Source organism: Podarcis gaigeae, assembly GCF_964106915.1.
Source record: "Podarcis gaigeae genome assembly, chromosome: 3".
NCBI classification, from domain to species: domain Eukaryota; kingdom Metazoa; phylum Chordata; class Lepidosauria; order Squamata; family Lacertidae; genus Podarcis; species Podarcis gaigeae.
The window spans coordinates 18,485,273-18,499,544 of NC_139680.1; the positions used below are offsets into that span (position 1 = coordinate 18,485,273).

The window sequence follows — 14,272 nt, forward strand, 5'->3', positions numbered from 1 at the left end:
GTTAACAGGAGAAATAATGAATGTGAGCAAAGTATGGTTTGCACAGAACAAAGGGAGCAAATTTCTTCTAGGGAACTTTGGGTTGATAAGGAGCTTTCTTGGGTTTCTTCACCATCCATTGTCCCCAACACTGGGCAGCCACTAGAGAAGATAACACACAATCTAAGGTGTATTCTCAGTTCACCTAGAACAACAGTGAAGCAACTGAAGAACTGGTTCCCATGGCAACTTATCATAACATGCACCTCATAAAGGATGTACCAGGCCAGACCCAGCCAACTGGTTTGACCAACTTTACTGTACACCCTATAATATACACCAGAATCCTTTGCAATATATAGGTGATTTTGTGACAGACATTAACCTGTTCTTCAGCAGACAAACTGGAATGGAAAGAATTGCCTGAAGATAGAAAGATTGGGAGCCATTACCTCAAGATACAAAGGTGATAATGTATTACTCTACTTTTACTTTCCTGCAGCACACTTTAATAATAATAATAATAATAATAATAATAATAATAATAATAATAATGTATTATTTATACCCCACCCATCCGGCTGGGTTTCCCCAATCTGGGGAGCTCCCAACAGAGGACTAAAAACACAATAAAACATTGAATATTAAAAACTTCCCTAAACAGGGCTGCCTTCAGATGTCTTCTAAAAGTCAGGTAGTTGTTTACTTCCTTGACATCTGATGTGAGGGCATTCCACAGCGTGGGCACCACTACCAAGAAGGCCCTCTGCCTAGTTCCCTGCAATCTCACTTCTCACAGTGTGAGAACTGCCAGAAGGCCCTTGGAGCTGGACCTCAGTGTCCGGGCTGAACGATGGGCGTGGAGATGCTCCTTTTGCCTTATTATTGGGCTCCTTGTTCTTCTCTCATGAAGAATTCAGCTATTCATTTTGGAGGTGTATACATGCCCTTTCATTGACAGCTAATAACCCTTGTATTTCCAATTTGCACAAAATGCTTGCTCCCACCCTTTCATGCAATAGTGTAATAATTGAAAAGAGCCACCCTGAACACTGTGTTTACAATGGAACGATAGGAAATACTGCTTGTAAATTAAATGGGGGGGAGGGAGGAAGTGTATTCGAGAATGACACATTACTCAATGATTTTTGTAAAGTGTTGCTCTGAATCCAGAAACCATTTAATTTGAGCACTAAAGCATGATTCTACTGGAGCGTTGGATCTTCCTTCAACAACTAAATTGGATTTAGTTCTGAACTATTCCTAAGGAAGCCGCTGGAGTTGAGACACTGCCAGTGGCAAACATCACCAGGAAACTAGTGATAAAATTCTGGTGCAAATGCTTGACTCCTTGATGCTTTGAGAGAAAAAGGGTGCCTAATGTTTGGCTGCTTTCAAAGAGAACTAAAGCAGTCATTAATGATCTAGTGTAATCATTAGTGACAGTACTGTGTCCTACATTTCTTAGATCAGTAATATGAATCTCAGCAGCTCACAACACAATTATAAGCAAGCTCTTATCCAGTTCAGATTTTAATCTGATCCAAATCATTAGCCCCGCCTCCCTCACCCTGATACCTACTCCCCTCTAAACACCCTCTCCTTCTTTTCCACCCACTGGGTGGGGCACACAGGGACAATTGCCCCAGGTTCAAAATTGTCAGGGGTGCAAAATTTCAACACCCAGTGCTGACTCAGTACAGCTGTGCACTGTATCTGGGCTCCATTGAAAATGGCTTCTCTGTGTGAACCAGGAAGTGACTTCTCCAGACAACGTGTACTCCGTCTCCCTCCCTGCCATTCACGTGGCCCCAGGTGCTGGCAACCCACACTACGCCACTGTGCCACATTGTTTACAAGAAACTAAGTACAGAGAAGAGAGTTTTATGGCTTAATAGAAAACAGCACTGAGATACCTTCTCAATATAGGCCAGAAACATATTGTTGCATGCCACCCCTATCTCTGAGCAGTGTGAGATTCCAAGGGTTCCAAATAATTACCCAGGTGTTATATACTGAGTTGAATAGGATCCAAAAGGCAGCAGTCTGATTGGACCCTAGAACAATAGGGTCCAGAATGCAGTAGTATGATTGGTCTGCAGAAGCCACCCAATCCAGCTCCAGGTGGAAGTGAATCCACAACCTGATTGGCCTACAGGAGAATGCCAGCATTAGCCAATCACGTGTGGCCCATTGTGTAAATAATGTATATAAAGCAGATATTTTGGGGGAACTCTCATTCCTCACTACTATGAGCTGAATAAAGAGCATGAAATCCACACTCGACTCTGAGTATATTTCACCAGGGTTCATGTTTCCCTCTGAGAATGAGGCACAGCAGAGACTATGGTGTCTTTGTGATATATGGTTTATCCACACATATATAGAACCTGAGCCTACGATGGAGGAGTTCAGAGCACCAGCATTCAAAAAGGGTCTTGTATCTGTGAGTTGAGGGAAAGTCCCTCCTCATTTGCTGTCTCCCACAGAGCCCCTTTCTTTCTCCTTACACCTCAAAAAGTGGTGTATAAGTAGAAGTAATATGCACACAAACAATACATAAGCATAGGCTAAACTCCCTCCTCTTGAGATGGAGGAATGTAGAATGTGCTTATACAAGTATTTGGCTTGGATCATGCAGCACTGTTACATCAGCTCTGTCACTCTTGGCCCAACATAAGCAGAAAAGTCAATATGGTTATAACAGGGGCAGTAAATCTGTGACCTGCCACATGCTGTTGGATTACAATGCCCTCATCATCCCTGACCATTGGCCATGCTGGCTGTGGTTGGTGGGAGCTGAGCAACCTTTGGAGGACCACAGGTTCCCTATGTTAAGGATAAGGGTTCAGCTTTCTGGAATGGGAATGTTTGCTTATGTTGAATTGCTGTGTATTTCTAGCATGGGGTTTTTCCTTTGACAGTAGCTCTCTCATGTGATTGGCTGACTGTGAGTCACATGAGAGAAGCGTTCCATTCTGTTGTGACTGTTATTCAAGTAACTGTCATTTTTAACTGTTTTCTGTTCTTTCTCTCTCTGTTTATGAAGGAGAATGACTGATGAGAGAGGTTCCCCTGGATGCTGCAGAGGACAGTGTGTGTCAGTCTGTCTGGGGTGAAGCAGACAGAGGAAGATCCCTAAATGTTAATTGGGAGAAACCTGTGCTGTCTATAAGGAACAAAGCGAATAAGCATGAGATATGTTCTTCTCAATTATATGTTTATGAAAGTAAACATCTTTTGAATATAGAGTCTGAACACTGCATATATTCAAACTATATATATAGATATATATAGATATATATAGATATATATATTCAAACTTTATATATCTATATCTATATCATCAAAATCTATATCTACACACACACACACACACACACACACACACACACCCCCCCTACCCTTGGGTTGTGAAAACTGTCTTTCTGTTTCAGTGTTTCCCAAAAGTAGTTCTGCTTCATCCCAATTCTTCTTTCTTTTCCAGGCTATATTTATAGGATGACTGTAAGCCATAGAAAGAGAGATTTACTGTCATCTTCAATGAACTACCTGGCAAGCCCTATTGATGTTACATATCTAAGCAAAGACCAAACTAATTGTGGAAAAACACACATCTTTATCTAGGTCATTAATACATCAAGCGAAACTCCATAAATATGGTCTCATTCGGTGGCTTGGGATCTCTGTTAGTACTCTTATGATCTCCGAAGGCCTCTTTGGATTTGACACACCAAGGCAGTATTTATACCTCTTTGGCATATCCTTAATATTTCAATGGTGACATTGTCCTTATAGTCCTTCGAGTTCCCTCCCCACCATAAAAGGGAAGCAGGTCCCAAAGCTAAACGAAATGTATGAGGACTACAGACATGAAGCAGACACACATCAGGTGCAGCAGGACGCCTGCTTTGCGTCAGCTTTCTACCTACTGCCTTTCAAACAGGCAGCAAGACAATCCTTCATTTTACCTGTTTGGATGCTGAACAGGCCTCCTTTCATACAGCAGACATTAACCAGTGAAGGTGTACAGGTGTTCTCCAGAAACGTTTGGACCAGGGACGTTTGGAAACTTGCTCGTTATTTGGCAATCAGAGCACAAACATGCAATTTATCCCCCTGCCTACCTATATTCCACTCCTCAGTCAGGTGCAGGCTACTTTGACATTTATGGGATGGGCCATGGTTCTGCCAAAATCCCATTCATTCCAGTGGTAGAGACTGAGATGGAGCTTTAAAGTACAGACCGTGACTGTGAAGAGAAAAGAGAAAAGGTAAGCGTGGAGAAGCCCTGTGTCTCCTTAGCTGAGCCCAACATTTTGAGAATCTCCACCATTATTATTTAAACAGCGTCTATATTTCTGCATGAAATCTCCTCTGCAATGTTGAACAAGACCCAGATACCAAAATCCGTAAACATGCATTGCTGCAACATGAGAGAAGTGGACTCACTTCCAGAAATCATAGTCTCCAGATCTGGGGCTGAAAGCTAAAAATAGCTAAAACGAACAAGGGTAGATTATTTCAGTGAAGGGCCATTTAATGGATAGATTTAACTTCCTAGCATTTTGTAAAGAGATGTTTTTAATGGTAAATGGAAAAAAGCAGTAACAAATTAGAAATCAGTTAATAAAAGCATCTTTCTCCATGCAAGACATTACGATTGTATTTAAACAATTCTCATTTTTAAATGTTGCCTTTGCTGCTGCTAGTCTGAAGTCAAGTTCACCATATTGACTAAGGCTGCAATGCACACTTAGTAAGGAATAAATCCCATTGGGCACAGCAGGACTTACTTCTGAGTAAACATGCATAGGATTGTGCTGCATATGGTATGAACTAATTATTGTGTGTGAGTGTGTGTGTGTGTGTGTGTGTGTGTGTGTGTAGGGGGGAACAGGATTGTGTATTTCATGTTGAGCCCAACACATGGCAAATATCAAGATAGGAATGCAGTGTCTACATTAGCTAAGAATGTCGTAAATGTGGGCCAGATCCCAAACTTGCCATAATAAGACGATTCAGAGGAAGGGATTAGGACAGAGAAAACTGACTACTACATCTATTCCTGGAAATTAATTTCGTATGAAAATTTATTTAGCAAGTGATATAAATAACTGTTATTGTGCCACTCCATAGACAGCAATTATGAGTCTTCATAAATCTGTGAGAATCCAGACAGTTATTGAGGGACAAGCATCTCTCTTCACTTGTTCACATTAACTCATAAAACTAACACAGCTATCTTCTTTTGACTACTAGGCCAAAGATCCTCTCGCTCTCTGTTGTCCCAGCCACTGTTCATGCGCTGATCTTCAACCTGTATATGAAACTGGCTCAACAATTTTGTGGGTATCAGGCATATTACTTTTTGAAATATTGCAAGCCTACAGCATCTTGTGTTCCTGTCTCTTTTTCTGCCCTTTTTTTTAGATGTGGTGGCCATTTTTGTGTTACGTCACACAACTTGCAGCAGCTATTTGGTGACTAGCACCTACCTACAACATTTTCTCCAAATTTCAAATGTCCTCCCTGGTCCAAAGAGGACGGCAACCCCAGCTTAATCACTCGAAGTTAACGAATTTGCATGTTTTCAAAAGAATCCGTGGATTAGAACATTCCCAAATGAACAAAGCTTCCCAGGTTCTCGTTTTAAAATGTCAAAGATGATTTATGTATCTGAAGAAGTGTGCATGTACACGAAAGCTTATACCCAGAACTGTTAGGATATAGTTCCATTCCACCTTAAAATGGTACAGGCATGACGTTTGTGTATCACATGCCTGTTTACTCCCAGCACTGTCTGCTGGGAACTTCCGTTGTATGTAGCTTTTGTGTTAGGGCTGTTTTGCTGGACACGAAGGCAAGCAGTTATGGTTTCCTTTGTTCCTGAACTACGCTGAATAAATGCTGTAAATATGCTTGCACATCTCTCTGTGTCCACCTCTTTTGTTGTGGATGATTTATACACTCTGCTGACAGTGTGCACAGGTCTCGGAACGTATCTGAGGCTCGTGTCGCTGGTTGACTGATGCTGTTCCACGGGTGATCGTCCGGAGCCAGCCTGACGCCCCATCTCCCCAGCAGTATCACAATATCACAACAAGAACAAACTTAGTTGGTCTCTAAGGTGCTAAGGGACAACTTTTTAACTTTTATTTATTTATTTCGACTGCGTCAGAGCAACACGGCTACCTACCTGAAAGATGATTTGTGTCACAGTATATCCATTGTTGATTGCAAAATTCTACATATTAATAGCAAACTCATTCTCCAAGTGTGGGTAAGCAAATTGGTACCATCTATACAGAAGAGAGAAGTCTCACAGGCTTGGAGAAACCTCAAGGTTTGTAGAAATGCCACAATTATTATTATTATTATTATTATTATTATTATTATTATTATTATTATTATTATTAAAAAGATCCTAATGTGGGCAAGATTCCCAAGACAGCACAGTGGTGACTGAGCATGCTCAGTGGCTACATAATGATGTATGTTGGGAGGAGATGGCAAAGTGGAACACAGGTGAGAAGAGTGCTCAGGTTCTGTTTGTGCGATTCCTGTACATATCTGGTTAGTCACTGTTGAGAACAGGATGTCAGGGCAGATGAGCCTGCAGGGAAGCTCTTAGGCTCAAACTTGGATTATATTCAGATGGCATTGCACATATTCAGTGCATTAAAAGATGAACTAAATAGGATATTGCCCCCATGGGATATCTTATTTGGGGTCTTTTTGCTGTCTACCATGAGCCGTTTTTGTCAGACGCACCAGGGGGCTCCACAATGGTTTGGAGAGTTTGGAGAATTTGATTCACTTCACATTTAAAGGCGAACCTAACCTAATCCGCACATTCCAAAACAATACGAAAACTGAAACAGCCATCCTTCAAAATTCTCAGTTTTTCAAATTTTGTAATGAAAGTCTATTCTTGAGAAAGGTTCTTACAGGTAAAGTCTACACCTGAGAATTTTTTCTGCAGGTAAACACACCAGTCTTAATGCAACTGAGTTCAACTTCGTTGTGGTGATTTTATCATCACTGAAACTGCGCTAAAAGGAGACAGTGGCTGTGTGTATCTTTCTTGAAGCGAGAGTTCATCCATCAGGAAAGAGATCGGATTAAATCTTTACAGCATGCATTATAAATATTTTCATTAGAACAGCTTGAATATCTGACGTAGATAAAAATTAAGCACATATTTAGCCATGTACTCTTCCTTAACCTTTTACAGATCAGATGCTTCATGCTGTTTATCAGCTTTAATCAAATTATCAAGCATGTGTAAATGGAAAGGGGGGGAACCGGTTGGATCCTCTACTGCACATTGATCAACAATGAACCTTGTTCATTTCAAGGGCCACTTCACTGGCATCCACGTTCCATAAAACAGCAATGGCGTGAACACAGAAGACATTCATTTATATAAGGGATTAAATGCAAAGAGATTCATGGGGTTTCTTAGGTAAAATGCTTTGGTGAGAATTATTTCTGAAGCTTGTTAGGCACAGTAAGCTGGGGTGGGGAGGTAGGACTGCTTGAAATGATTATATTGTGTGTTACATAAGAATTGGTTATGTTTTGCTGTTTGTTGGGCCTGCCAGGGAAGTTAAAGAAAGCTTCAGTTGCATATGTGAGTCCGTATTCCAGAAAAGAGGGGCAGGCATTTTTCAGCCCAAAGGGACCTAGTCCATCATTGGCAACCTTTCAGGGCCTGTATGCTGTTGGTGAGTGTGGCCGCAGTCAAAAGTGGGGCAAATCAACAGAAGTGATTCTAAATCATAGAAGACCTTGGATTCGAGCTGAAGAAGAAGAAGAAGAAGAAGAAGAAGAAGAAGAAGAAGAAGAAGAAGAAGAAGAAGAGGAGGAGGAGTTTGGATATGATATCCCACTTTATCACTACCCGAAGGAGTCTCAAAGCGGCTAACATTCTCCTTTCCCTTCCTCCCCCACAACAAACACTCTGTGAGGTGAGTGGGGCTGAGAGACTTCAGAGAAGTGTGACTGGCCAAGGTCACCCAGCAGCTGCATGTGGAGGAGCGGAGATGTGAACCCGGTTCCCCAGATTACAAGACTACCGCTCTTAACCACTACAGCACATAAAAGTCAGAAGTTTCTATTCGGGACGTGGAAATCTGTCGATTTCTGACTCTCCCAGTTTCTCATTTTTCCAATCTTAAATTCATTTCTCCACATTTCCATATAAGTTTGAGGGTTGCTGTGTTTTAAGTTCCCATGAAAATTCATCAGCACTGTTGGGTGAATTTCTCCTAATATTCACATTTTAAAAATGCAATTCTCCCTAATTAGTGACAGCAGTTTCCCGCAATATAATGCATTTTGGGGTGTTCTTTTCACACACACACACACACACACACACACACACACACACATATATATATATATATATATATATATATATATATATATATGCACGCTCTACTTTAGGAGTCACATTTTTTAAAACACATTGGTTGGTTGGAGAACTACATTAAAAAATTCTGGGTTCGGCCCTGGAAGTTTATGTGGTTTCTATACCTAAGGGCAATCAATCATATAGCTTAACCTAGAACAAAATAGGCATCCTTGGAAGTGACAGAAGAGTAAATAGAAAAATGATTGAAAATTATGGCAGGGCAAGAAAATAGTGCTCTTAAAGAATTTGTTATACAATGACTACTTGCTCTGGGCGATGTGTTCCCTAATTAAATATATGTTTATATTTTAAGTATCTGTGTTCTGGCCTGGATAGATTCTAACATAAATATAGCTCACCCATGTATCTTGTGTAGAAGTATTTGAGTAAGAATAAAAATGGAGAATCGTACTGTTTTCTTGCTCTAAGTCTGTAGGCTGCTGCAGCAGGTATTTTGAGGGAAGTTGGGCCTCAGCAGAGTAGCTGAGGGAGTTAACTTACTGACTACCTGGGGACAGGCCCTTGTGGGAGAATCTGGGAACATCACAATGGCTATAAGGTTGTGTCGCATCAGTTCACCTCCTGAGATTATTTTGAGAAAGGGGAGGAGGTCTCTTGGAAGAGTTCCTATGCTGCTTGTTGTGTTTTTGTAGCCCATACACACAAAGAGAAGGATATGAATTACAAGGAAGTATCTCAAAAGAGACATCACCTTGCCAACAAAGGTCCGTATAGTTAAAACATGGTTTCCCCAGTAGTGATGTACGGAAGTGAGAGCTGGACCATAAAGAAGGCTGATCACCAAAGAATTGATGCTTTTGAATTATGGTGCTGGATGAGACTCTTGAGAGTCCCATGGACTGCAAGAAGATCAAACCTATCCATTCTGAAGGAAATCAGCCCTGAGTGCTCACTGGAAGGACAGATCATGAAGCTGAGGCTCCAATACTTTGGCCACCTCATGAGAAGAGAAGACTCCCCGGAAAAGACCCTGATGTTGGGAAAGATGGAGGGCACAAGGAGAAAGGGGAGGGCAGAGGATGAGATGGTTGGACAGTGTTCTCAAAGCTACCAGCATGAGTTTAACCAAACTGTGGGAGGCCGTGGAAGACAGGAGTGCCTGGCGTGCTCTGGTCCATGGGGTCATGAAGAGTCAGACATGACTAAATGACTAAACAACAACATCTCAACTGACCATATCAATCAGCAATGAAACCTCCATTGGAACCACAATAAATTCTTCTGACTGAGCGGACTGGATCCTGCAGCTCTTCAGGACAAGTTGCCAATCCATTGCCTCACTCAAGCAAAAATCATCATGACCACAGCAAAACTCCCAAGAGGCAGAAAATGACATTTCCTTCCCTTGTGGCTTTAAGAGGCCATGGGCAAGGGGGAGAGGTTTTTAATTTCCAAGTCCTGGGTTTTTCCTGGTTCCATTTGAGAAAGAGTCCAGGCTTGAATGGCAAGCAGGAATCTTCTCAGTGTAGCAAACCTGTAAGTGAAGAAGGCTTCAAACCAGCTTCGTTTTCTACATAAATCTACTAGTTGAGGGACCCACAATTGAAAATTGTCTGGAAATGGATCTCCCCTCTGCAGCCATTGCCCCTTGGTGAGAAAAATCATATTAGTCAAGCCACAGAAATAAGTCTTGAAAGCACTTTAGACAAGGGAAAGATGCTGATAAGCAATGTTGATGCAGAGGATCTGAAGGAAGCTTTCACCCGAGAAGTGACCAGGTGTTTGCTACCGGTTCAGCTAAATGGAATACACCATTTGGCTCTCTTTGGCAGAAACTGCTACCTTCAGAGCAGAAGGGTCTCAATTCAAGTCTTAACCGCAATAACATGGAAGGAGCACACAAAGTATATTTAACCTCCAGATGAAGGAGGAAGGCAGTAATTGGGTTTGTCTGTTCTCATGTCTGGCCACCAGCTGACAATTCAACAGCTGACCTCTCTGAACCAATCCTGACTGCAAAAAGGAAGGCCTGGGTTGAGGTCACTTTTGGGTGGGCAAAGGTGTGGGCTGGTTCCTATTTAGGCTGAACTGCTTCACCCATCTCTAGTTACTCAATGTCATTACAAAGTACTCAAATAACATAACATGCCACATGCTGAGAACATAAAATGCACTCGGGACTGTAAGGTTCCAAAGTGTCCAATGTGTTTGCAACATGTAGGGGAAAGGAAACCTCAGAGTGTTCGAACCAAGTTCAGTGAATCCAAATGCTTTTTGTTTGACAAATGTTCTGAAGAAATGCCCGTTTTTGTCGCTCACCTAGGCTTGCTACCTGTTCTTGATTTCAAGAAATGGCTTTTCCTTTCCCCTTAAAATAGATGCTTTAAAAAAGAATTTTTAAAAAACAGCAGCTCCAGAGGTTCATATACAACACAATGTGACTGCCATTTCCATTCTGACATGAGAAAAGCTGTTGTGTTGAAAGCAGTGTTGAAAACAGACGAAGAGTGCACAGGCATGCACATAAGTGCACCCACCTCATCCCACATGCACATGCACATAGAAGTCTGTCTCCCTATGATCTGAAGCCCCAACTAATCAGCATACCTGATTTCCAACCACATGCAACTGAATGTGCTTAGAAACTTGTGCCCATCAATGAAATGACAGTGGTACATTCTCTATCAAAGAACCCATTATAATTATTGGTCAGTGCCCAATATTCCACTTTTGAGTATGGTGCTTGAGCATTTAGAAGCAACTAGGGATTTATGAGCATGCCTCAATGCATTCCAATATTCTGTTGCATTTCCATCTGGTATTTTCCATTAAAATATATGCAATCAACAGATATTTGCAAACCAATTACTGTACTTTTCCTATGTTTTAACTTTTCAAAGTGAATGGCATGGCTAACGGTCCATCTCAAAGCCATATATGTCTTCAAGCATAACTATGTCTAACCAGAAGTACGTCGCATTAATTGAATGAAGCTTGCTCCCACGATACAATTCCAGCCACTCTTGCTACCTTGATTTCATAGTTCATAGCCCTCCAGTAGTCACCCTCCTTTATTTCCCTCACTCAGGCATCAGGGAGGGACAGTTTAATTATAAGTCAAGTAAACTGTGGTGGTGGGAAGGAACATTAAATTTAATTTTAGTTTTAAAATGAGAATTTAGGGTGCTCAAAAATGAGCAGTCAAATCCAGATGGTTCTCCCCACTTTGACAGAGAAAAGGGGTGAGGGTACTATTTTGTGTTGCCTCTTGCCTTTCTTTGTAGGTAAATCTCAAAAAGCAGTATTGGACTTGTGCTCAACCCCTTGATACCTGTGGTCTATAGGGTCCCACAAGATTTGATGTTGTTTCCTATGCTATTCAACATTTACATAAAACCACTGGAAGAAATCATTGGGAACAGGAATGATGACCATGGGATGGTATGCTGGTGACACTAAGCTCCATATCTCTCTGCTATCATGTCCTATGGAGCCTGTGGGGTTGCTAAATCAGCATCTGATATGTTGGAAGAAGATAAACTGAAAGTAAATCTAGAAGTGTGGAAACCTACCAGTCCAGGGATATGATGTTCTACATGGGGCTGCACTTCCCTTAAGAGATCAGGTGCATCGTTTTTGTTTACACTTGGAACTGACCTTGCTGACAGAGGCTCAGATGTCAGCTTTGGCCATGAGTTATGTCCACAACCTGATGTACTATTCATTCATTCATTCATTCATTCATTCATTCATTCATTCAACGCTATTCATTTCACTCCAGAGGAACCACAATACAAACGGGGTAAGGGAATGTAAGCGATTGTTTGTGGACTGAAAGCAACAGCAACAATGAATACTGATCATATTTGCTGAGTTGATTTTCATTCCAGACGTAGATATCAGTGAACACTGGCAATTTCTGCTCCTCTTTTCATCAGTTTTTCAGACATCCATAGTGATAGTAGAAATAACACAGAACTTGATAATCATTGGGAGATAAGGTATACATTGTGCTTGTGTATAGGACAAGTGAAAGGTGCTCACTTTTTACCCTTTCAGGATTGCGCAGGTGTATGTCTTGAGGATTAAAAGCCCAGAGTATTAATTCAAATGCACTCAGCATACTCGTACCGTAGAGTGGAATAATCTTATTATCCCCTTCCATCTTGTGATGCGGGGGGAATGTAACAGAGGTCACTGATCTGAATTCTGAGCACATAAACCTGCATGATTCTCATCTGGCAAACATTATAACTTCCCCATTTCTAACTGTAATTTTATATATCTGTTTTACGGAGTCACTTGTTTGGCGATTATAAATTATGGTATTTGGGAGAGGCCTGGTGAAGATATTCACCTTTTAGTGGCCCAGACTTTTATGTGTGTGTGAGAAAACATGTTTTATGCTTCGAATTTCTCTCTCTTTTCTTTTTTCATTGCTAACAGATGCAGCTCTACTCAGAGCCAAGCGACTGCACGTAACACATGCACAGAGAAAAAGAAAGGGAGCAGCCCTACCAACAACATAAAACTAAGTTGAGTGTGCTTTTAACTGACATGAAGAACAAGTAATGAGCTATCACAAAACAGAACTCCAGCTTCTATATTTAACAGATAATTCTGTAACCATCGTATTTTGCTTTCTTAGATTAACGCAGCTCTCTCTCTCTCTCTCTCTCTCTCTCTCTCTCTCTCTTTCTCTCGTAACATCTGGGAGAGGAAAAGATGAAAGCTGGTATGAAGAGCCGAGAAACGACTACATGTTTGACAACTTCTTGCAGGACAGAAATGTCTGGTCTTTTTGGCATCTGAATGCAAATGATTAGCCAGTTGCCAAGAACAGTCATTCCAGTCTCAATCAGAAGGCTCCAACTCCACCCTCAGCCAGAGTTTCAAGATACGTTTTGTGTTTGGTTTGAAATGAAAGGCTCCCACATTTTTTCTGATGTTAGCATGCAAAGTTGTTGGGGTTTTTTGGTGGGGGAGGGGGAACCAGATTAGGGAAGGTATAGAAACTGATGGAGCCTGTTACTTGCCACCTTTGTTCTTCAGACACCCAACCTAGTTCCACCTCTGAAACTGAGGAGGCCTTAGATTGAATGGGAGATCACCTGGAAACTCCATTATATGCCACCTTGACCTCTTTGGAGGAATCACAGGATAAAAATGTAATAAAATAATTATACTCAACAAAATTAAGTACAGAACATGAAAATCTGTGTATTTATTACATCTTTAAACTGCCTTTCAAGACAAGAACTCCCAGAGCAGACATGTTCTTGATGGAGTTGCATTTCCCCTGAAGGAACAGGTGCATAGCTTGGGAATACACCTAGAGACCTTGGCCCAGTATACCTGAAGGAGCATCTCCAACCCCATCGTTCAGCCCGGACACTGAGGTCCAGCGCCAAGGGCCTTCTGGCGGTTCCCTCACTGTGAGAAGCAAAGCTACAGGGAACCAGGCAGAGGGCCTTTTCGATAGTGGCACCCGCCCTGTGGAATGCCCTCCCATCAGATGTCAAAGGGATTAACAACTACCTGACATTTAGAAGACATCTGAAGGCTGCCCTGTTCAGGGAAGTTTTGAAGCCGCCCAGAGTGGCTGAGGAAGCCCAGCCAGATGGGCGGGGTACAAATAATAAATTATTATTATAATTACTATAATTATTATAATTATTATTATTATATTGCCATTGGGATTGATGAGAGCTGTAATCCAGTGACATCTGGAGATAAAAAAAATAGCTGCTATCTGATGTACAGGTTCCTTATACCTGTGGCTTTATGATGGCACCATTTTAAAGGGTGACATGACAGTCACAGACTGAGGAAGAATTTGACTGTCTGAATTGTAGCTCTTGAAACAATGGACCCAAAGAGCAAAAGAGCTGTATGTAAAACGTCAGCTGTTCA

General features: G+C 41.5%; 2 long non-coding RNA genes across 3 annotated transcripts; both read left to right on the top strand.

The window, feature by feature from the left end:
• The first annotated feature begins 231 nt into the window (after positions 1 to 231).
• LOC310840734 lies at positions 232 to 5,865 on the top strand. Of its 2 annotated transcripts, XR_014562063.1 has the most exons (4): positions 232 to 445; positions 3,029 to 3,073; positions 3,467 to 4,253; positions 5,413 to 5,865. It is a non-coding gene; the product is annotated as an uncharacterized lncRNA (long non-coding RNA). The 2 variants fall into 2 exon arrangements; XR_014562064.1 differs by lacking the exon at positions 3,029 to 3,073 and having other exon boundaries at positions 5,413 to 5,864.
• A 928-nt stretch (positions 5,866 to 6,793) lies between these two features.
• On the top strand, positions 6,794 to 13,539 carry LOC310840737. Its single transcript, XR_014562069.1, has 2 exons — positions 6,794 to 8,087; positions 12,806 to 13,539. It is a non-coding gene; the product is annotated as an uncharacterized lncRNA (long non-coding RNA).
• Positions 13,540 to 14,272: the final 733 nt, after the last annotated feature.